The sequence below is a fragment of the Pinus tabuliformis genome, chromosome 1_2 (assembly GCF_031772625.1).
Source record: "Pinus tabuliformis cultivar Carrire ecotype Pingquan chromosome 1_2, CPIR1, whole genome shotgun sequence".
NCBI lineage: Eukaryota > Viridiplantae > Streptophyta > Pinopsida > Pinales > Pinaceae > Pinus > Pinus tabuliformis.
Window position 1 is genome coordinate 957,443,075 of NC_142298.1, and position 23,452 is coordinate 957,466,526.

The following is a 23,452-nucleotide window of genomic DNA, read 5'->3' on the forward strand; positions in this document are numbered from 1 at the left end:
CGATGGAGTCATTATTTACACCTTTGACACAAAACTTTGACACATTTATTGAATGAAAACTTTGACTGAAAACTGACTGAAACTTAACTGAAGCTTGACTCAAACCGACTCGATGGCAAACTGAAATAACTTGAAAAAATTCACTCAATAGACCAAACACAAATGACTCATGATTGACTTAACTAAAACAAGAGAAGGGCAGCAGTCCATCAAGATGTGAAATCATGATGACAACCACCGGTGTTTCTTACAAGACTATATACATCAAACTATATCAAAATGCCAATGCAACCAATCAAGCAGATGCCTTCTTGATTGATTCTCCTGATTAGATCTTCTGGTCAACAATACAAACCTATCACTGGGCATCCAAAAACATAGTTGACCATGATCTCCTTCATCACTGAACACTGCAATAAACACTATCACTGCTGGCTGCAACAAATTTGCCATTGGATCCTGAAGAACATGAAGATTTACCTCTTGTTGAAAGAAGAAGGTGTCCTTTGTTTCAAATTCTGATCTGCCTTCATCATGTGCTTCGGTAAAAGTATGCTCATGGGCGTCAAAAAACTCTGAACAAGTAGGTGAGCAGATCTCTTCTTGGAAAAGCATTTCAACACATGAAACATATGAAGAGGAATCTGAAATGTTTTGTTCTTATGTGGTTTGACAATATGGTAGGTGATCTTCATATGATATAACAACCAGATTATCATCTTTGTGAAGAAAAACATTATCTGTTTGCTGATCTACAAAACAATCATCTTCTTCAATAGAGGAAGGAGTTTCCCCAACACTTTCCTGACTATGTGTGCATTGCAAATCTGCTATAGCTTGGGCTGTAACAAGACCTTTCAAAAGCTGATCTATCTCCTCTTCAGACAAAGGAGACAATGCCTTTTGTTCTCTTCTGCTTACACAGTAATTATCTTCACATGATAAGGCACTCAAACTATCATTTATTACTGAATTATTGAAAGGAGATTCATCACTTACTTGCACAAAGGTCTCACCTTGCTGTTCATGAACATCTGAATCCAAAACTCTGTCTATGATCTCAACAACAAAATTCTCCTTTTCAGGATTCAGCACAAGGTATGCTTGGTCATCATGATCTGAATGTTGATCTGAAATAGCTGACTTGACTGCATCACATTCTGAAATTGAATCTTGACTACCTTGCACGCTGTCTTCTTCTGTGAGCAGATATGAAATAGAACCCTCTCGTTCATCATCTTCCACCATATGACCATCTTCAACCTGCTGATCTTGATTCTGCTGCAAAATGTCCTGATCATCTTGATGGGAATTCTCTAAGTTTTCTTTATGCTGCTGAAATGGATTCTCATACAGAGCCTCCATAATCTCATCATCCATAAAATTATCATCTTCATAATACTTCTCAAGGCTTTCAATAAAATTATGTACATGGCTACAACAGTTCTGAACTAAAATCAAAGATGGATATGATTCTTTATACTTTTCAAAGAACACGGTATGAAAATCCCTTAAACAATAAATTGAAGCAGATGGCAAACTTTCATACCAGGATCGGGCTTCATCTTCCAGAGTAGCCATAAACATTTTCATCAAACAGTCCTCAGGAAAATTGATCTTTAACTTGCGAATATGCATATCAAATCTAATCAGATGTAAAGCAGCATCCTTCTTACCATCAGCGTTAAATGTGGGCAGATTCCTTGACCAATCTACCTTGGGCATCTTATTCGGAAAACCTGGAATGTGATCTCGGCTCAAGGGAGCATATCTTCTTGCAATCTGATCCATCTTGAAAAGCTCAAAGCTACTGATCTCTCTGCAGTGAAGTCACCATGAAGCACTGATCTCAGTGAAGGAGTCGCCAGTGAATGATTTCAGCCTTTCAAGTGTCTGATCGTTGTCCACTATCAACAATCAGATCTGAACTTGATACATGTACTGGGGTGAAATGCAAATGAAGTGTTGTATTCACAAGCTCACGGAGATGGACTGAAGCAGCGTTTATCTACTTCCGCTTATGCAAAGCAAAAGCGTTTCGAAGGCTACCTGGCATAACTTCAGGCTCCGTCTAAGACTTATGAAACAAACACATCAATCAACAGACAAGTTTGTTCTCCCCAGTATGGTCGCCAGTATGTTAGCGCTTGAAATTTCACCTCAGGCTGAGAAAGGTAAACCTCAAGGCTACATCAAACCATTTAGCCTCGTAGCTAGCCCTACGGGGCAGGAGAAGGCTCTCTCCGGTCAATCTCGGCAGATCTTCAATGGGATGAGATGACCAACAAGGTAACACTGATATTAGGCTAGTAAACTGATCAGAATGATTGATTTGGGGTTTTTTGAGTTTTTGGTGGCAAATTGAGGGGATGGCAATTTTGGGTGCGGGGATTGGACACAGTTTCTGCAGGGGGTTCCTTGGGGTGAGGTAGGAGACAGCGTTGATGCCTTTAACTGAGGTGAATGGTCAAGAATGAAAGATGAGGAGCTAAAGAGAGCAAACAATCACTTTGAATTCTCTTTAGACAGAAGAAAACATTGAAATTAAACAAATTTAAAAGCAGAGCATGGCTAGCATGAATTCATACTTTAACACTTCATTTGTTTAATGTGCAGCAGTAAAAGAAAGGAAATGAATCACATAACAAGCTTACAAGAACATTGAGAAACACACCATCAACACATGAGTCCACAAGAATCCCAAAGAGGACTGCAAAACCCTGGTCTTCCTTAGCCAAAAATTGCAGAGATACAAGTGAAATAATACAATGATAACTTCTCCCTCAAGAGTCCAACCTTCCAACCTCTGAAAATGATTAAGAAAATACATAATATATGCAAGCCAACCTCTTCCCTTGCCTCTAGGGGTCGAGCTCATCCTTCTAGGAGCTGTTTCAACTAATTCTAAACTGAGCACTAAAATCTAGGCAGTCAAAACAACTTGCCTCTATAAACTAGGAAACCAATCCATTCATTAAATATTTACCCTTTACATGAATGAATCTTCTAGAAGTGTTAAACAAGAGTAAAAGTGTCTTAGAGTTACAATAATTAAATCAAAGATAATCATCTTCAACCCCAAAAAGTCAAACCAAGTCAAACTGTGCTTTTCCGAGCTGTAGAGTGAAATCTGGCAAAGTCTGCTCAACGGGTCGCGCCCCCCTGCTCAACGGGTTGCGCACATTGGGAGCTCTGTTTGAGGCACTTGCAGGTGTCAGAATTGGGTGCAGGATAGCTCGTTGGAAAGGTCTGTGAGTCTACTTTCCAACCCAACTAGAATTTTTGAATTTGGAGGTCATTTGCCCTGTCAAAAACTAATTCTCCCAAGACAGCTTTCTGCAGTTCAAAAAAGTGGCAGAAAGTCAAATTTTGCATGTATTTTGACCTTCTGGAGGCCCAAAACCCCATAAAAACTCAAGTCCATCCATAGGCATATGTAACTTTGCATGAAAAATCTAGAAATGCTGAGTTTTTGCAAAAAGGAGCTGCCATGACAAAGGGTCTCACCGGGGGTGAGTCCCGTTGAGGAGCCAAAACCTGTAAATTTCCAAAAAATGCCAAAATTACCCAAAATTCTCAAAAAAATTTGGGATTTGAGCTGTGGCTAGGCTATCGAGTGCCTTGATCCTTCAGTGAGGCCTCAGCCGAGATATGGAGGGGATCGGGCCTCTTTCTCCTTTTTTGTGCCTTGACCAACCACCTTGGATCTGGCGATTGTAATTTTGGACAAAAACCTCTCTCAGTTTTCCAAAATTCATCTTTTATTGCTCTGGAACATCATTTGAGTGCGACTTGTCCCGATGTGTGAAACAAGGAATTTTGTCGAAATGGAGCGAAATGAAGGGGATAGGGGGCTTCTAAATTCTTGGGGAAATTTTTGGAAGTAGGGAGGGATGTTAGGAAGCAGGGGAAAGTGGAATCTCAGAGATTGAGTGAGGGGAAGGAGTCCAAAAGGGCAAAACATAGGCCAAACCTAGAAAATTGCCAGATTGTAGCTAGAAACTAGGGTTTGTGCAAAAATGAGGAATTTGGCGGATCTAAGGGATGGGAAGTGTTTGATAAGGTACTTTAAGGATAGGGGAAGGTGTATGAACATCAGGAAACAAGTTTTGTCGGTGATTTGACCATCCAAGAGAAATTGGCTTTCAAAACCCTAGGAGAGGGAAATGACCTTGCCAAGGCACAACTGAAGCATGAACAAGATGTAAAATGACTCATTAGACACTGACATGACAATGAAAACCCTATGAATGATGATAGAATCAGCTGAATGGTGACATGGACCAACATTTTGACAACTTTAGAAGGAGTTAAGGCAAACCCTAGACCTAATGCCTAGTGACCAAATTTTGCTTGAAAACTCTTTGAAATGACAAAATTTGACTTGGAAACTATGAGACCACTTTGTAAGAGCATATTTGATCACTAGAGGAAGGCTGGGAATACTGACACTAACACTGACATCCCTCGATACAGAGAAACATTAAACACACTCATTCAAACCAATATGAATGAGCCAATAATGCCAAGCAACTCTCAAATGGACAATAAATGCCAAAACATCTTCTACATTCAAGAAGAGGAATCTTCATGCTCTAAAAATTGGCCTACAACACATGAAGGCAGCATAAGTAGCAACACCCATACTCTTCTTTACCATGTGCTATGTGTGACAAACCTACTCATCTAATGAACCTCTGCCCCGAACTACAGACACATTCCCAAAACCACCCACCTACCTAGGTTGCTCAAAAAAGAAAACCTAGGCGCCAACGACATATATGCACGATCTGTGAGGAAAAGCATCATACGAAGACTTGCCCGCACCTTCTCAAGTTTCACAAAGAATTGAGTTTTGTACATAAATGCATGAACAAAAACCCTGATCTATTAGACTCAGATATAAAATTTGCAAAACCCACTCCCCCACTTGGTGAAGAAGGATCCCTAGATATCTTATGTGTGTTTGAGGAGAAAAGGCAGACAATAAAATTATACATTTCACCTCACATCACCATCACCAGGCCGGACTAGGCAAAAAGTAACCCAAAACCATCTGGCCAAGAAAATAAACCATCACATGTGGCCTATGTTATAAACCCAATCATTTGATCAATAAATGTCACAAACTAAGTAGGTTCAACAACATTTTCCACAGTGGCCCACATCCCCCACAAGTACCTCTCCAACCAAGAGAAGATCACATGATTTTATTGACGCATATGCTCTCAACTCCACCATATAACGAGTTTTCAGTACCTTGCATGGTTTCGTGCAGTAAGAGCATCACTAAAACCAATCTATACCAACCAACCACGTCGTAACAAGACCACGAATCAAAGATGGATACCCCCACAGGATATTCTATCGAGCAACAACAACGAGGCATCAACATCCCATACTATGAGTAGTACCACCTCTCATACATTCTATTCGGTCAGTATCAAACCACTACAGGTAAACTCTACTAAATCTTCTCATAACATGAATGATACCTATATAATGTACACATGTCCAAAAAAGGAATCCCTGGTAAAAGAGGGTAAAGGCCTCGTTCGATTGCCACATCACCCTTGGACATTCATCGAGGGGGAGTTAGTCCTCTTCTACGATGTCGCCCAGGAAACAGTTGGACTTGGAAAACTCGAAACTTTTCGAAAGGGCCCATACATCATCAAGAATTGCCTCCGCAAGGGGGAATACATACTATCAGAGCTTGATGGGACTTGCCTAAAAAGTCTCATCAATGGTCTATACCTCAAAAAATTTCATCCATAAAATGCTAGAGTAAACATGTATGTACAGTGACTTATTTTTTATGATGATCACCTCAACATGAATTTATTCTAAACAAACCATTCTCTCATTACATGTCAACAGATGGATCTTCCACCAGCTTATCACCATGGGTTCGTTAACGTTGTGTCTCGATGGTCACAAAATCTCGCTGCTACAACATGGACCATATACTCCCCTTACCGAACACCTCATCTCTTTCATGGACTTTGTATCGAGTCAACCACCAACAATCAAGCAGAATATGATGGCCTCATAGGCCTATTGGTTGATGCCCACCACCTAGGTATCTATCTCCTGCATGGATTCCTTGATTCCCAGCTAATAGTATCGCAGTTAAACATGACTTTTAAAATCTATGATCCATGGCTTTTTCAGAAATATGTGCATGAACAAAGGTTAGCTAGATATTTTGATCAAATCACATTTACACATATACCAAGAGATCAAAATCATATAGTTGATCATATCGCTAATCAAATCCTAGACTGGCATACATCACATATATATAACCATCAAGATATATAAAACATCAAGATAAGATACATCCAGAAACATAAATGCAGACATACACTAAAATTATATACGCATGTATCGTGTTGACACCTAATTATTGGGATTGGGTGGACATTTGTAAATAATGTAAATAGTAAATAATGGAAAATGAAGAGACATTAGGAGGTGAATCCCAAGAGTCTCTCCCTCCTGTATATAACCATGACTAATATTGATGAATAAACAATTTGATTTGAGGAGTTACCTCCTGGCCTAACATGGTATCAGATCCAGCTCTATTTTTGGCATCCCATTTTGCCCTTGTAACTCCCTTCTGCCATTTTTTTTGTAGTCTGTCCTCCACCCCTCTGTCACGTTGAACAATCCTATCTCTGTTCTGAATATTTTTTAAAAATAACACCACTGTCTCATGGTTCAAATAGTTCATGGCATTCTCTTAACGGTGCCCGCGGATATGTCTACCTCTATTCATATTTTTGTTGCATGGAGGACTGTGGAGAAATGAGTTATGATACGAGTCGAAATATTCTCCTTAGAGCTGCGATATTGGCATGACTGTGTTTTGTGCATGCCTAGTGAATATTTCTTAACATTGAAACCTCTATTGGTATCACCACTAATTTTGTGTTGGCGTGGAGACTGTGAGTGTGTTTTCTTCCAAGACTGTTGAAATGCAGTATTTATGCATTCATTCTTGCATTGGATTTTTATGAGTGTGAATTTTAATATCGCTAGTATTTTAATATGATAAGTGTGGTATGGTGAATGTTTCCTCCCTCAGTATTCTAGTGATTGTTTCCTCCCTCGTCATTCTGGTGACTGTTTCCGCCCTCAGCCCCTCGGCCACTCCCCGGTCATAACGTCCCTATGTGGCATGTTCATTGTCTTAAACAGTGCAGAACTGACTCCCATATTTTGGCTTTGTGACATTAACTCTCCCATACCGATCCCTAACTCCTATACATAGTCGGCCGAAACTCCTGCACAGTTAGCCCCTGTGGTTTCTCCTTCATCCTTTCACATATTTGGTTAAACTCACAACAAACACAGGTTTACCTACCACTAGTTTATAATCTCAGTCATTAACCATATATATAACTCATATATAATACCTTCTCCCTTGCCACTCTGCTCACAACTCTGATACCACCACTCAGTGCCACTCCAAACATGTGTTTTCCATTGCACTAGTTAACACTTTCCCCACAAACCACCTCCCCCATATAATACCTCTATCCTCTATATGTCAGAGTGCAATTTTTACAAAAAAATACCACTAGAAGTGCATCTTTTTTCACCACAAGAGTTATTTGTTTTACACAATACACATTTTTAAAATGCATTCATTGATATCTATCATGGGAGTGGTTTTCACTAGAAAGGAGAACTATCCTTAGTGGTCTCATAAGATAAAACACACTCTCATTTTCAATGAGTTGTGGAAAGGAGTTCGTGAAGGTGTAGGAGACAATGCAACTAAAAATCCCACTTCGGACAAGGAGTTCGCCATTTGGGAAAATAGGAAAAACAAGGCCTATACCTTGATTTCAACATCTGTAAATGAAGAGGTGAATCTCTATATTTAACCATTTTTAAATGCTTTTGAAGCCTTACAGAAGTTGAAGGAACTCTATGACTCACACTCTAAACTTGAAGTTGTCCGATTGATTATTAAATTTTTCAGTCATGAATTAAAAATGATGATACTCTTGCTTTGGCATCAGAAGTAAGATCTAGTATGCATGATATAAAAGTCACTAATGTTGAACTAGACATTCTTCTTATAGATTTTCTCAAGGCACTTTATCCCAATCATTCAAATTATCTTAAGTCATTGCAAGCAAATGGAAACCTCAAAGAGATTACGTTTGACTCCCTTGTGAAAAAGTTTTTTGAGAGAGAAAAGGCTTTTGGGAAAAATGTAGTTCCTCAGTCTTCTAAAGAAGTTGTGTGTCTTGTACATAGAGAGAAGGACCATGCTCAATATTCTTCTAGAGGAAGAGGTGGTCGAAGAGGAATGGGAATAATAAATTTCAGAGGTAGGGGTGCAGACACTCTCAAGGAGAAAAGTATGATCTTCATTGCATACGTTGCAATAGAGATGGATCACATGATGCATCCACATGCAAGTTGCCTTGGGAAAAAATTGAGAAGGAAAGAAATCAAGCCAAAGGTAAAACCAATGACAAAGAGAAAGGTAAAGCACCTGAATCCACTCACTATGTTGTGGCACATTGTAATATTGGAGTAAATGAAGACTTGGTTAATGCTTCACTTGCTTCTTGGAAAAATGATTGGTTTCTTGATTCAGGAGTAACTTTCCCCGTGAGTTTTAGAAGATGCTTTTTTGAATAATTTAGTGATAATGTTGATGGAGCAGTATACTTTGCAGATAAATCAAAACTCAAGCCATTAGGGCTTGGCACAATCAGGCTCAAATTTCATGTTCTTCCAAACTTTCTTCTGCATGATGTTTTATATCTCCCACAGTTGAGGAGAAATTTGTTTTCCTTGGTCCACATCTGCCAACAGGGCACTCCATTCATATGTTTTATGGCAAAGTTGAGGTCATAAAAGCATCAGATCACTCACCTGTCATGATGGGGATAGAATAAGAAAGACTTCTGAAGCTACAAGGTACCTCTGCTCGTGCACAAAATTTCTCATACAATTATCATTATGATGAAGGCACGTTTCCATCAATTCTTTTATGGCATGCTAGATTTGGACACTTGAACTATGAAAGCCTTCGCTTGTTGAAGAAAATTGGTGTCACTGGCTTGCCTACAATTCCTAGGAAACTTAAGCAATGTGATGCTTGTATTCTAGGAAAGCATAGCAAATAGTATTTTCATGATTCACATTCCAAAGCACATAGAAAACTTGAACTCATTCATTCATATTTATGTGCTCAATGCCTATTCCTTCTGCAAATAGAAATAAATATACGATGACATTTATTGATGACTACACCATAATGTGTTGGGTTTATCTATTGAAGAAAAAATTGGATTCTTTTCAAACATTCAAGAACTTTTGTACATGGATTGAAAATGATGCACAATCTCATATTGGCTCTATTATGTTTTTCAAGAATGTAAAATTGATTTTTTGGGCTGATGCAGTTCTATGTGCTATTTATGTAAAGAATATATGTCCATCTAATGCTATTAGAAACAAGACTCCTTATGAAATGTGGTATGGACACATTCCTTCGGTAAAGCATCTCAGGGTCTTTGGTTCCACCTGTTATGCCTTGATACCAAAGTTAAAAAGAAACAAACTTGGTGCAAGGAGTCATAAGTGTATCTTCTTAGGGTATTCAAATACCTCCAAAGAATACAGTCTCTATGAGGAAGTTAATAATAAGTTTGTTTTATCTAGAGATGTAATCTTTCTTGAATCTTCCAAAGTTGACATTGTTTTTGAGCGGCAGCTTGATAACTTGGATAGATTCGGACATGAAAAATCATTCCAAGAATTTTATAATCAGATTCCACATATTGAAGAGGGAATTCCTGTACTAGATCAATCTGTGGAATCTTCTTTTGAAGCACTCTCTCCCCTTCATGAAGCTCAAGCCACTGATGATACTTTAAGTGATGTGATTGATAGAATTGGGAGACTCAATCTTGATTCAGTCCCAACTCAGTCAACTGAGGAGCCTAGGCCATCACAGAAAGGTCCTCCAAAATGGATGACAATGACACTTGAAAGTGTTCATCCTAATGAGGTTGGAAAGACAAGAACAAGAAATTCAACCAAGAAAAATGGAGGTGATGTAGATGATTCTCATTCACCTATTGATATGGATGTTTCTTATGATTATGAACTGAATTTGTCTACATATTTTAAACCAACATTCTTCAAAGCAACTGCTCCTCATGATGAATGGAAAGAAGTGATGCAAAAGGAGTATGATGCCTTGATAAACAATGGCACTTGGAAGCTGGTTGATCCTCCATTGGGAACGAAACAAATTGGCTACAAGTGGGTCTACAAGAACAAGTATAAATTTGATGGCTCACTTGACAAGCACAAAGCCAGGATTGTGGCAAAAGGTTTTGTAGAGAAGGAAGGGGTCGATTATGAGGAGAATTTTTCCCCCATAGAAAAATTGGCTACTATCCAAACACTTTTTGCCCTGGGAGCTCAGAACAGTTGGAAAGTCCATCAAATGGATGTAAAACCTGCTTTCTTGAATGGAGATATGAAAGAAAATGTTCTTATGTCCCAACAAGAAGGATTTGTTGTGAAGGGACATGAACATAAAGTATGAAAACTTGTGAAATCCTTGTATGGCCTCAAGCAAGCACCGTGAGCATGGTATGAAAAGTTAATTGAGCATCTTCTAAAACTCAACTTCAAATATTATGATCTTGATGATGCAACTTTGTTTTTCAAGAACGTTGGCAAAACTGTCAGGCCATGAGGTAACTCCTCAAATGATATTATGTTTATTCATTTGGGTTGTTCATAATTATATACATGAGGGAGTGACTCTTGAATTTCATCTCCCGATGACTCTTCATTTTCCCTTATTTATTATTTACACCATTTACAATTGTTCACCCAATCTCTATGATTAGGTGTCAACATTCCCCCCCTAATCTGAATGGATGTTGGTGAGTCCAAGCATCGTTCCTAATCTTTCAATATTTTCTCTTCCAAGCACTTTGGTGAATATGTCTACAATCTACTCATTAGTGGAACAATGGCGAAGATGGATTGTTTTTGCCTCAACATGATGTCGAATCAGATGATATTTTGTATTGATGTTCTTCATTCGAACATGGAACTTTGGGTTCTTCGCCAAATTTATTGCAGAGGTATTGTCAATCATGAGTGGAGTAGAATGCACTTGTTTTACTTGCAAATATTCCATAATTTTTCTGAGCCACGCAATTTCTTTTGTTGCCTCAGCTGCTACCACATATTCTGCCTCTGTTGTGGAATCTGTTGGAACTAATTTTTTGCTTGATCTCTAGGAGACAGCTCCTGATCCAAGACTCATAGCATAACCAAAAGTAGATACCCTAGTTTCTTTGTCTCCATCGAAGTCTGAATCAGAGTATCCAATTAATCTAAAGTCGCCCATCTGTGTATACTTGATTCCAAAGTCTTGAGTTCCCTTCAAGTACTTTAGAACTCTTTTTGCAGTAGACCAATGCCCCTCACAAGGCTTTTTCATAAACCTGGAGAGGATTCTAGCAACAAATGAAATGCCTGGTCTGGTAGTCGTCAAGTAGTTGAGACTTCCTACAAGCTGTCTATACTTTGTTGCATCCTCAAATTATTTTCCTTCAATGGATGGAGCTTTAAGTTTTGTTCCATTGGAGTAGTTAGAGGATGCAGTCAGCCATGCCAAACATTTTCAACAAATCTCCAATGTACTTCTTTTGAGAAAGGAATATGGACTTCAGATGTTGAGTTACTTCAATACCAAGATAGTAATTAACATAGCCCAAATCAGTCATTTCAAAACATTTCCTCAATTCCTTCTTTATGGATGCAATGTAGCTCTCATTGTTCTCTGTCATCAAAAGATCGTCTACATATACCACAAGTTATACAACTATTTTGCCAACTTTCTTGAAAAACAAAGTTGCATCATCAAGATCATAATGTTTGAAATTGAGTTTCAGAAGATGCTCAGTTAGTTTTTCATACCAGGCTTGTGGTGCTTGTTTGAGTCCATACAAGTATTTTACAAGTTTGAATACTTTATGTTCATGTCCTTTCACAGCAAATCCTTCATTTTGGGACATAAAAACATTCTCTTTTAGATATCCATTCAAGAAAGCATTTTTCACATCCATTTGATGGACTTTCCAACCATTCTGAGCTGTTAGCGCAAAGAGTGTTCGGATGGTAGCCCATTTTTCTGTGGGGGAAAAGGTCTCCTCATAATTGACGCCTTCCTTCTATGTAAAATCTTTTGTCACAAGCCTAGATTTGTGCTTGTCAAGTGAGCCATCAACTTTATACTTGTTCTTCTATACCCACTTGTAGCCAATTGGTTTGGTTCCCAATGGAGGATCAACCAGCTTCCAAGTGCCATTCTTTATCAAGGCATCATACTCCTTTTGCATCACTTCTTTCCATTCATCATGTGAAGCGCTTCTTTGAAGGAAGTTGGTTCAAAATATGTAGACAAATTCAATTCACAATCATAAGAAACATCCATATCAATAGGTGAATTAGAGTCATCTACATCACCTCCATTTTGTCGGGTTGAATTTCTTGTTCCTGTCTTTCCAACCTCATCAGGATGAACATTTTCAAGTGTCTTTTTCAGCCACTTTGGGGGACCTTTCTAAGATGGTCTAGGCTGCTCAGTTGATTGAGTTGGGATTGAATCAAGATTGATTCTCCCAATTCTTTCAATCGCATCACTCAAAGTATCATAAGTGGTTGGAGTTTCATGTGGGGGAGAGAATGCTTCAGAAGAAGATTCCACAGGTTAATCCAGTATAGGAATCCCCCTTCAAGATGTGGAATATGATTATCAAATTCTTGAAATGATTTTTCATTTGTGAATCTATCCAAGTGATCAAGTTGTCGCTCAACAACATTGTGAGCTTTGGATGGTTCAAGAAAGATTACATCTCTAGATACAACAAATGTTTTATTGACTTCATCATAGAGACGGTATTCTTTGGAGGTGTTTGAATACCCCAAGAAGATACACTTATGACTCCTTGCACCAAGTTTGTTTCTATGTACCTTTGGTATCAAGGCATAACAGGTGGAACCAAAGACCCTGAGATGCTTTATCGAAGGAATGTGCCCATACCACATTTCATAAGGATTCTTGTTTCTAATAGCATTAGATGGACATCTATTCTTTACATATACAACACATAGAACTACATCAGTGCAAAATATCAATTTTACATTCTTGAAAAACATCATGGAGCGCACCATATTTAAGATTGTCCTATTCATTCTTTCAGCTACTCCATTCTGTTGGGGATTATAAGGCATAGTTGTTTGATGTTTGATCCCATGTTGACGAAGATAGCTTTCAAATAAATTTGAAGTGTATTGTTTTCCATTATCAATACGAATAGAGCCAATATGAGATTGTGCATCATTTTCAATCCATGTATGAAAGTTCTTGAAAGTTTGAAAAGCATCAAATTTGTTCTTAAATAAATAAACCCAACCCATTTTGGTGTAGTCATCAATAAATGTCATCATATATTTATTTCCATTTGTAGAAGGAATAGGCATTGGACCACATAAATCTAAATGAATGAGTTCAAGTTTTCTATGTGCTTTGGAATGTGAATCATGAAAATACTGTTTGCAATGCTTTCCTAGAATGTAAGCATCACATTGCTTAAGTTTCCTAGGAATTGTAGGCAAACCAGTAACACCATTTTTCTTCAACAAGCGGAGGTTGTCATAGTTCAAGTGTCCAAATCTAGCATGCCATAATAAACTTGATGGAAATGTACCTTCATCAAAATGAGAATTTTATGAGAAATTTTGTGCACAAGCAAGAATCCTTTCTTCTTCTATCCCCATCATGACAAATGAGTGGTGTGATGTTTTTCTCACCTTAACCTTGCCATCAAACATATGAATGGAGTGTCCTTACTAGCAGATGTGGACCAAGGACAACAAGTTTCTCCTCATATGTGGGAGATATAAAATATCATGCAGAATAAATTCTGGAAGACTAGGGAATTTAAGCCTGATTGTGCCAAGCCCAGATGGCTTGAGTTTTGATTTGTACGAAAAGTATACTGCTCCATCAACATTGTCAGTAAATTGTTCAAACAAATCTCTTCTAAAATTCATGTGGCAAGTTGCTCCTGAATCAAGCAACCAATCATTTCTCCAAGAAGCAAGTGAAGCATTAAATAAGTCTTCATTTACTCCAATATTACAGTGTGCCACAACATAGTGAGTGGATTCAGGTGCTTTACCTTTATCCTTGTCATTAGTTTTACCTTTGGGTTGGTTTCTTTCTTGCTCAATTCTATCCCAAGGAAACTTGCATGTGGATGCATCATGTGATCCATCTCTATTGCAATGTATGAAATGCAAATATAAATTTTCACCTTGAGAGTGTCTACCCCCCCTGCGTCTGAAATTTCTTCAACCACCTCTTCCTCTAGAAGAATCTTGAGCAAGATTCTTCTCTCAATGTGCAATACACACATTCCCTTTAGAAGAGTGAGGAGCTATCTTCTTCCCAAAAGCTTTCACTCTTTCAGAATTTTTTTAACAACAGATTCAAAGGTAATTTCTTTGAGGTTTCCATTTGCTTGCAATGAGTCAAGATAATTTGAGTAAGTGGGATAAATTACCTTGACAAAAGCTATCAGCGGAATGTCTGGTTCAACATTAGTGACTTTGATATCATGCATAATAGATTTTACTTTTGATGCAAGAGCAAGAGGATCATCATTTTGTAATTCAAGGCTGAACAGTTTAATCATGAGTTTAACAACTTCAAGTGCAGAGTGTGAGTCATAGAGTTCCTTCAATTTTTGTAAGGCCTCGAAAGCATTTGAAAATGGCGAAATATGGTGACTCACCTCTTCATTTAATGATGTTGCAATCAAGGCATAAGCCTTGCTGTTCTTATTATCCCAAATGGTGAATTCCTTGTCTGAGGTAGGTTGTTCTGGTTCTTTGACTCCGTCTCCAACACACACTCCTTTCCACAGCTCATTAAAAATGAGAGTGTGTTTGATTTTCTGTGACCATTCAGGATAGTTCTCCTTGCTGGTGAAAACCACTCCCACAATAGATATCAATGAATGCATTTTAAAAATCTGTGCTGTAAAAATACTTCTCCTGGCAATGTAAAAAAAACAATTGCACCTCTAGTGTTAAAAAATGCAATTCTGGTGTGAAATTGGGAAAAAAAATCACTTTGATATATAGGACAAAGGTATTTTGTGGGGGAAAAATGGAAGGGAGGTATTAAAAAAATTCGGAGTTATTTACTGTGCAATGGAGTTATATGGAGGAGTGCATTTGTATGGATTGGGAGTGGTGTATGATGGGGACTCAAAGAATGGATTTATATGGAGGCACAGTGAGTGGTGGGACTGGCACTGTGAGTTAAGAGGGAGCGGATACCCTATTTCAGATATACATGGAGAAGCGACAACATGGAAGGAAGGGCCATATGGGAGCAGCGACAACATGGGAGGAGGGTCCGTATGGGCAATGTTTACACGCAACATTTTATAACAAGAGCGATCGCTGTGAAGTTTTATAACAGTGTGAAGAGACCGGATATATGTGGAGAGGCAAACGTATTGGAGAGCCAACATATTGGGAGAGTAGAGGGGAAGTTTGCGGATATCACATATTTCACAGTTATGATTCTGCTGCGTGTAACCTAGGAGTGGCCACACAACGTATATAACAAGCAGCGGTAGGCCTTTGTAATATGACAGCATGCAAGTCGTATGGAGTATGGGAGGTGCTCGACAGTGTGGGAGTGATGGTATGGGAGCATATACTTTCATAACAATGCATTCATAACAATAAGAAAAGGTGTATTAAATAGTGTGGGGGAGGTGTTATGAATGATACTAGTGTGAGGGAGGTGTTATGAAAACAACATTGAAACAATATGGCTCAGAGCCACAATGGCACCACAACAGTTGAGTCTTTTCCCATAGTGGCGTTCTCTCATTAGCCTTCGATTTTTCTTCTACAAGTTTTGGACTTAGCGGAGTTTTGATTTGGGAGTGCTAATATCCGAATTGGAGGTGTCAATAGTAGATGCTGGAATAGGCACCACAATACACTCAAAGGTGTCAGTTCTGCAATATGGGTAGAACAAAGGAAAAATAAGTAGAATAGGCAAAAAAGGAGTTATAAGGGCAGGAATGCTAAAAATAGAGTTGGCTCTAATACCATGTCAGGCCAGGAGGTAACTCCTCAAATGAGATTATGTTTATTCATTTGGGTTGTTCATAGCTATATACATGAGGGAGTGACTCTTGAGTTTCATCTCCCAGTGACTCTTCATTTTCCCTTATTTATTATTTACACTATTTACAATTGTTCACCCAATCCCTATGATTAGGTGTCAACAAAAACAGTCGTATATCTTGTGGTATATGTAGATGATCTTTTGATGACAGGGAACAACGAGAGCTACATTGCATCCATAAAGAAGGAATTGAGGAAATTTTTTGAAATGATTGACTTGGGCTATGTTCAGTACTATCTTAGTATTGAAGTAACTCAACATCTTAAGTATGCATTCCTCTCTCAAAAGAAGTACATTGGAGATATGTTAAATAGGTTTAGCATGGCTAGGTGCAATCCTTTGACTACTCCAATGGAATAGAACTTAAAGCTCACATCCATTGAAGGAAAATAATTTGAGGATGCAACAAGGTATAGACAGGTTGTAGGAAGTCTCAACAACCTGACTACTACTAGACCAGATATTTCATTTGTGGTTGGAATCCTCTCCATGTTTAAGCAAAATCCTTGTGAGGGACATTGGTCTACTACAAAAAGAGTTATAAAGTACTTGAAGGGAACCCAAGACTTTGGACTTAAGTATAAACAATTGGGCGACTTCAACTTGATTGGATACTTTAATTCAGACTTCGATGGAGACAAAGAAACTGGGGTATCTACTTCAGGTTATATTATTAGTCTTGGATTGGGATTTGGCTCCTAGAGATCATGTAAACAATCAGTTCCAGCAGATTCTACAGCAGAGGAAAAATATGTGGTGGCAGCTAAGCCAACAAAATAAATTGTGTGGCTCAGGAAAATTATGGAAGATTTGCAAGTGAAACAAGTACATTCAACTCCACTCATGATTGGAAACACCTCTACAATAATTTTTTTCAAGAACCCAAAGTTCCATGATCGAACAAAGCACATCGATACAAAATACCATCTGATTCAACATCATGTTGAGGCCAAGACAATCCATCTACACCATTTTTCCACTAATGAGTAGATTGTAGACGTCTTCACCAAAGCTCTTAGAAGAGAAACATTTTAAATATTCAGAATGATGCTTGGACTCACCAACATCCCTTTATATTAAGGGGGGAATGTTGACACATAATCATTGGGATTGGGTGAACATTTGTAAATAATGTAAATAGTAAATAATGGAAAATGAAGAGACATCGGGAGGTGAATCCCAAGAGTCTCTCCCTCCTGTATATAACCATGAGTAATCTTAATGAATAAAAAAATCAACTTGAGGAGTTACCTCCTATCCTGACATATCACATCATAAGAGCCACCAAAAAATAGCCTCGTATATACATAAAAAAATATTAAGTACAAAAATCACTTACCCACGACCAGGAGGAATAAGTAAAAAAGACAGGGGAGCATCCTCATAAACTGGTACTTTCCTTGGTACATACATCATCTTGACAAAGAGAAAAAATAAATAGCAAGTCTACCTAGTGCCCTAGTGGCCCAATCTCTGCATCTGGAGCCAATATAGGACTAGCTGTAGTCGTATCCATAGAAATATATTGTAAAATCGGTCGATGTTCCCGTTCCAAGAACACCGTATTCTCAACCACAACCTCTAGTAGGTTTGCCCATCTATCAAAGGGCAACCCTCTACTCAGGAACTCAACTTGTCCCTTGCAATCATGATAACTTCGTAACTCTACCTCAGTAGCCGCTAATCATGCCTCTACATCCTAAGCATGTGCAACTAGTCTCTCTATATCCATCACCCCCTCTCCAGAGGGCCCACCAATCCATACTGGAGTCATTGCGTGAGGAACTCTACACCACCCGAAGGAAAAATCAATGGCCTCACCACCCTTGGTCTCTGTGGAACAGGGGAAACCCCTCCAACACCCAAGCACCTTGGATCGTGGCCTACTAGATAGGCTAGTAAACATCCCTACATCCCCGCATATACAAGTAAATAAGCATAGTGCCAACATCATCATAAATTCAAAACCAAAAATACATGAAAATACACATATGTATAAAAATGCAGAAATAAAAAATATACTTGTTGGTCCCCATGCAGCACTTGGAGGAAGCCTCATATTTGAATCTCCCCAGAAGTCGATTTCATGGTATGGAAACTCCAGGATCAGCTAACGGTTGGAGTCAAACCAACCCTCTACCATGGCGTTACAGTAACACCCCACCACTCCACCGCCCTCCCTCGGCATCGTTCCTCCCCAACGGCGCATGCGAGGATCCTGAGCAGGTCTTCCAGGTACTTCAAGGACCAGGTGAAGCATGAACACCCACTTATAGAGTATGTTGCAGAGCACACTGCCATAACAAAAACTCTTCAACGTCCCACGTTGAACCTGTGTAAGTTGGCACAACATCCCTTGATGTAGAAGTCTTGCTTAGTCAAAAAATTGCCCCCTTGCAGCCGGTGTAACGCTATTATGTGTGGCCCTAAACATCGGTTGGAGGATTCCAACCCCACCATTCTGAAAATCATAGCCAATGCTTCTCACTCAGCTAAGTTCAAAACTATTGCAATCTTAACACAACCCTCCTCAAAAGGGTTAGGGCCACAGTGACCTTCCCCCAGAGCCCAAACATGAATATCTACATGCCCAGTTAGCAGTGGATAGGGAAGCACCTCCTCCTGTGGCATCAAATTTGTCATGACGTATATATCAATCTGCACCAATATTGGGAGGTCTATAATTTTTATGACCAACATCTGACTGTATGCATCTAAGCATCACACCAAAAATTGCAGGAACCCGTCCTGCGACCTCATCAAAGGGTTCTAAAGAAACTTCACTAACCCCAACTATACTAATTGTTGGCTTGCTGTGGGATCCTATGGCACAACAATCCAGAGAGCCACCCAGTCTCTATCCCACCAAATCATCCTGTCACCCAGGATGCCACATGTCAAAAAAGTGAACCCCTCAAGTTCTCAAAAATTAGCAAACTTCCCCCACTGTGCACTTGTTTCCAAAATAGGTGCACTGTGCGCGTGCCTGTATCTTGTATAGGTACACACGCATTGCGCAAACCTCTAAGAAATACGTGGCAAACCCTGAAAGGGATCGTCATGTAATCCAAAACTTAGAGACATGCAACACGCATCTAAGTATACCTTTTCTGCGATGTCTTCGCACAAAACTCCAAGTTTTGCGTGAATACCATGCGACTCATGATGAGTCACCCACACAGCTAGCTACGTTAATCCTAAAATAGGTCGTACAAGGGAGCCCTGTACGTCCTACCTAACCTAGAAAATCCAAAATTACAAAGGATAAGACTCAAGCTCTTACCTATCTCTCTCCATGCGAATCTCGGGTACTCAGGCTGACCGCAATGGCAAGAAAAGCTTTAAGAATGTTGTCTGCCCTTCACAACTCAGTAATGCAAATGAGTGATATTTTGGCCCCTTTTCCCTATCTATCTCCCTTTTTTCCATCCTTTGGGATACATTACAAAATCCTGGGATCTCCATTGACAAAACCAGAAGAGACGCGAAGATAAGTCCCACGACATCTTCATCATGGAACCCTCTGTGCCAATAAGTGCAAAAAATCATATTTTCGCCTATCGCACATGTCATGTACTTCTCTAGCTCTCTAAGTTACATAATATCCATTTATATGTAGGTATTGAATAATTATTTCACTTCAAGTTTTGGTTGTATCCATTGCAGGAACATCACACATGGTTGACGTCAACCAACAGCCCGATAAGAATATAACAAGAGCAGGTATCATTATGCACAAAGCATGATTTGCTTCCTCCTAAAGCTTTGCATATTCTGACATCATTTCTCCAAAATTAACCATAAGGTCCATCATCTCGACCATGTTTATCACCATCACACCCTTGTATATGGTAAATATTCACATTGGTCGATAGAACCCTCCCCCCCCCCCCACCCTTAATGGCCCCCTTCATGGTTGTAGACCCCTTTTCACTAAAAGGAGCCATTGCCACTCACTCTAGCCAGGGAACCATCTCACATGCATATTTGAAAGTTTAGCCTCATTACACTACATTCACTATGCATACACCCCAGTTCTTGGTCCCTCTCACAACACTAAATGGATGCACCTTTATGTCTTACATTTGGCCTACCACTCATCCATATCGCATAGCCCATTTGTATCACGTCATCTTGCTCACCCACCCGACACGGATTCCACCAATGGGGCCCCCACCCTCATTAGATACACCAAACCTTTACACATGTTATTGTCATCATAGGGCACCTGTATCCATGGCTGTACATCCAAACCACCACCTATTATTTTGGCAAGTGTACAAAGATTTTTTTCAAAAAAAAAAAATCTCCCATCTACATCTCATCTTTACAAATTCAAGGCCTTCGCCCACTAGCAGTCTCTAATCACTTTTTGTCATAGCTCACCATCAAACCACCCCCCATTTCACATGTCTGTTAAAAATCACTTACACCCACCCTGGAAATCCTACTGACCCTAGGATCATCAGAAAACATGTTTTGGCTGCCACCATTTGCATATCAGGCTCTGACCTCGGGATAGTTATTTGTATCCTATGATATCCATAGATCTCGCTATCATGCCTACCAGACCTAAGTTATTACCATCTATTTATATCTCATATTGATTTCCCGACTCACCATGTCGGGCGGTTGACACCCCTCCCCTATCGACTTCAACAAATCTATTCCAGGAAAGAGGTAGTACGTTGGATACTCCCCCCCTCAATAGGTATATCCTTGGGTGGTACACTGGAAACCATTATTGCAAAATGATGTCATTGGTCCCCTGGACATTCAACAACAACTCAAGCATTCATGTCAAGGTGGTGTCGTACCTAGTTACTATCGTAGTTCATTCATTTATTTGAAGACCACTGCATCACTAAGAACCTCATTCAGGAGTGCTTACATTATGATATCGGGGACATACCCACAGCCAAAGACCTATGCATACCACAACACCCATCAATAGTGCTTCACATGTGTTATGCATAGGGGAACCATAATTTTCCTATTTAACCATAAATCTCCCTTAAGGACGTCAACAATTATCATCATCAACTATCAGCATGTCAAAAACCACCACGTTTACTGGACAAAAAAATAGTCTTTGTCCAATTGTAATCAATTCCGATTAGCCATCATAACGAGCATTGGACATGCCCACCTCATATAGACACCATTTTTTGTAGGTTTTCACTAGAGCATGCATATCATTAATACTCAGTCAAGGGATTTGTCTCTACTTATCTCTACAACAAGTTATCCTCTCTCTTAAAAAGTTGATGAGACTCAGCAAAATAAATTAAAATGTGATGTATTTTAGCTATACATTTTCCCCTAACCTCGTACAACAAAATCGTACACCTGCTAGTACAATCTAGAAGACATTAAAAGTGTCCCATAGAATGCACAAATGGACATTTTTCTAGCCAAATACATTATGAAGTTTAAAAAATCAAAGTTCTCCTAAGGTCCAAAGTTTATAAAGGAAAATAAATTAAGGTTGCATGCATATTTCTTCGATAAACGTGCACGCACAACATAACCTCCAAAAGCCACACAGTGGTAGGAGAGGATGACTCAGTGATCCAGGACCACTTTGCACACTTGGGGTCGTCTCTCTGACATGATATCAGCCTAGTACGGTCGAATTCGAGTCGCCTTGGAGATATGCAACCCTCAATGGAATCTTCTTCTCCTACTCATGTGTCTTTATCATACATGTACCAATAATGGAAGAAGGATTTAAAAAAAGTCTATATAAATAGTTCATGGAAGAACCAAAGCATGAGACATTGTTATGCTGGCCAAATTGTTGTTTGAGGAAACTATCGTTGCATTGTTGAAGCCAAGGAAGTGAAGAGAACTAGCATGTTGGCCAAATTGCTTCTAAGCAACCCAACATCTTAGTGAGAGAAGAGGAATCCACCATTGGAGAGTCTTCACACTTCTTTGAGAGAGAGGAGAAACTTGCAAAGAGATTGAGGAAAGAAACCCCCTTGCTGAGGATTTTTGAGCTCCATAGCTCAAAGAATTCTCTTCAAGTGTCTGAGATTCTAATTGTATTCAACCTCTACCACCAAAAATCAATAAAGGGAGATTTTTCCATATATTATTGATGTGTTTGCTCCATTTGAGCATTGTTTTGTTTATGTACCTCTTTGTTTAGTTCATGTTCATGTATGCATTGTTTCCACTACTTACAATGTTTTCTTTATTTAAGTTTGTCCACTAACAACACCAATTTTGACTATGATCCTTTGCAGGGAACAATCTACTACTAAGGGGTTGTCTTTTGGTACACTTTTGCTCCAAAAACACTACAACGGAGAGTTTATAAAGGATTCATATGTTAGTCCTATGTATTTGTCACAACCATGTATTTTCTCCATGAAGCATTGTATATGTATTTTAATTCATTATATATCTTGTCCAAAGTTATTTGGAATCATGGTTCATGAGGAGTAGTCTCTTGCACTTGGAAATGAGGCTTATTTTAGTGAAGAGGATGTGTTGCTTCAACAACAAAGAGAGTGTGTTTTCAACTTCATTACATGCTTAGGGGGCATGTTCAGTTTTTAGAGATTGCATGGCATTGGCTAGAGACATGTTGGCAGCTGAGGTTCTTGGTTTATATGCACATTCTTGCTCTACAGCAGTCTTGTATCAGAATTGTATGGTGTATGATAGGGGGAGTCCTATTCTCATCTAGCACATTATTGGCATTGTCTTCAGTGTTGGTATGGCCCTTTTCCATTTATGTCAAAGGGGGAGAGAATTTGGATGGATAGAGATCAGCTTCAGAATCGCAGCTTCAGTGTTGGATAGTGTATGGAGATAAGCTTCAAATGTTGGAGATCATATTGAGGTTGAAATCAATACCAAAGGGGGAGCTTGTTGGAATCATATGCCTTATGTCTACTTGATGATGATTAGTGGTCCTCATGATGTGTGATGAGTGTTTGCCTTGTTGCTCTTGTTGGTTGCCATTGATGTCAACATACTTATGACATGATCTAGTGCAGGAATGGGAAGGTAAGTAGAGTGGATTCAGGACATGTTGTGTTGGCTGACAATGTTGGTGCTTCAAGTGATTGGATTACAGTTACAGGTGTTGTATATGCTTCTACATGTGTAGGAAGCATTGGAGATGTTGATACATGTGTTGGAGGTGCCTCGACAGGT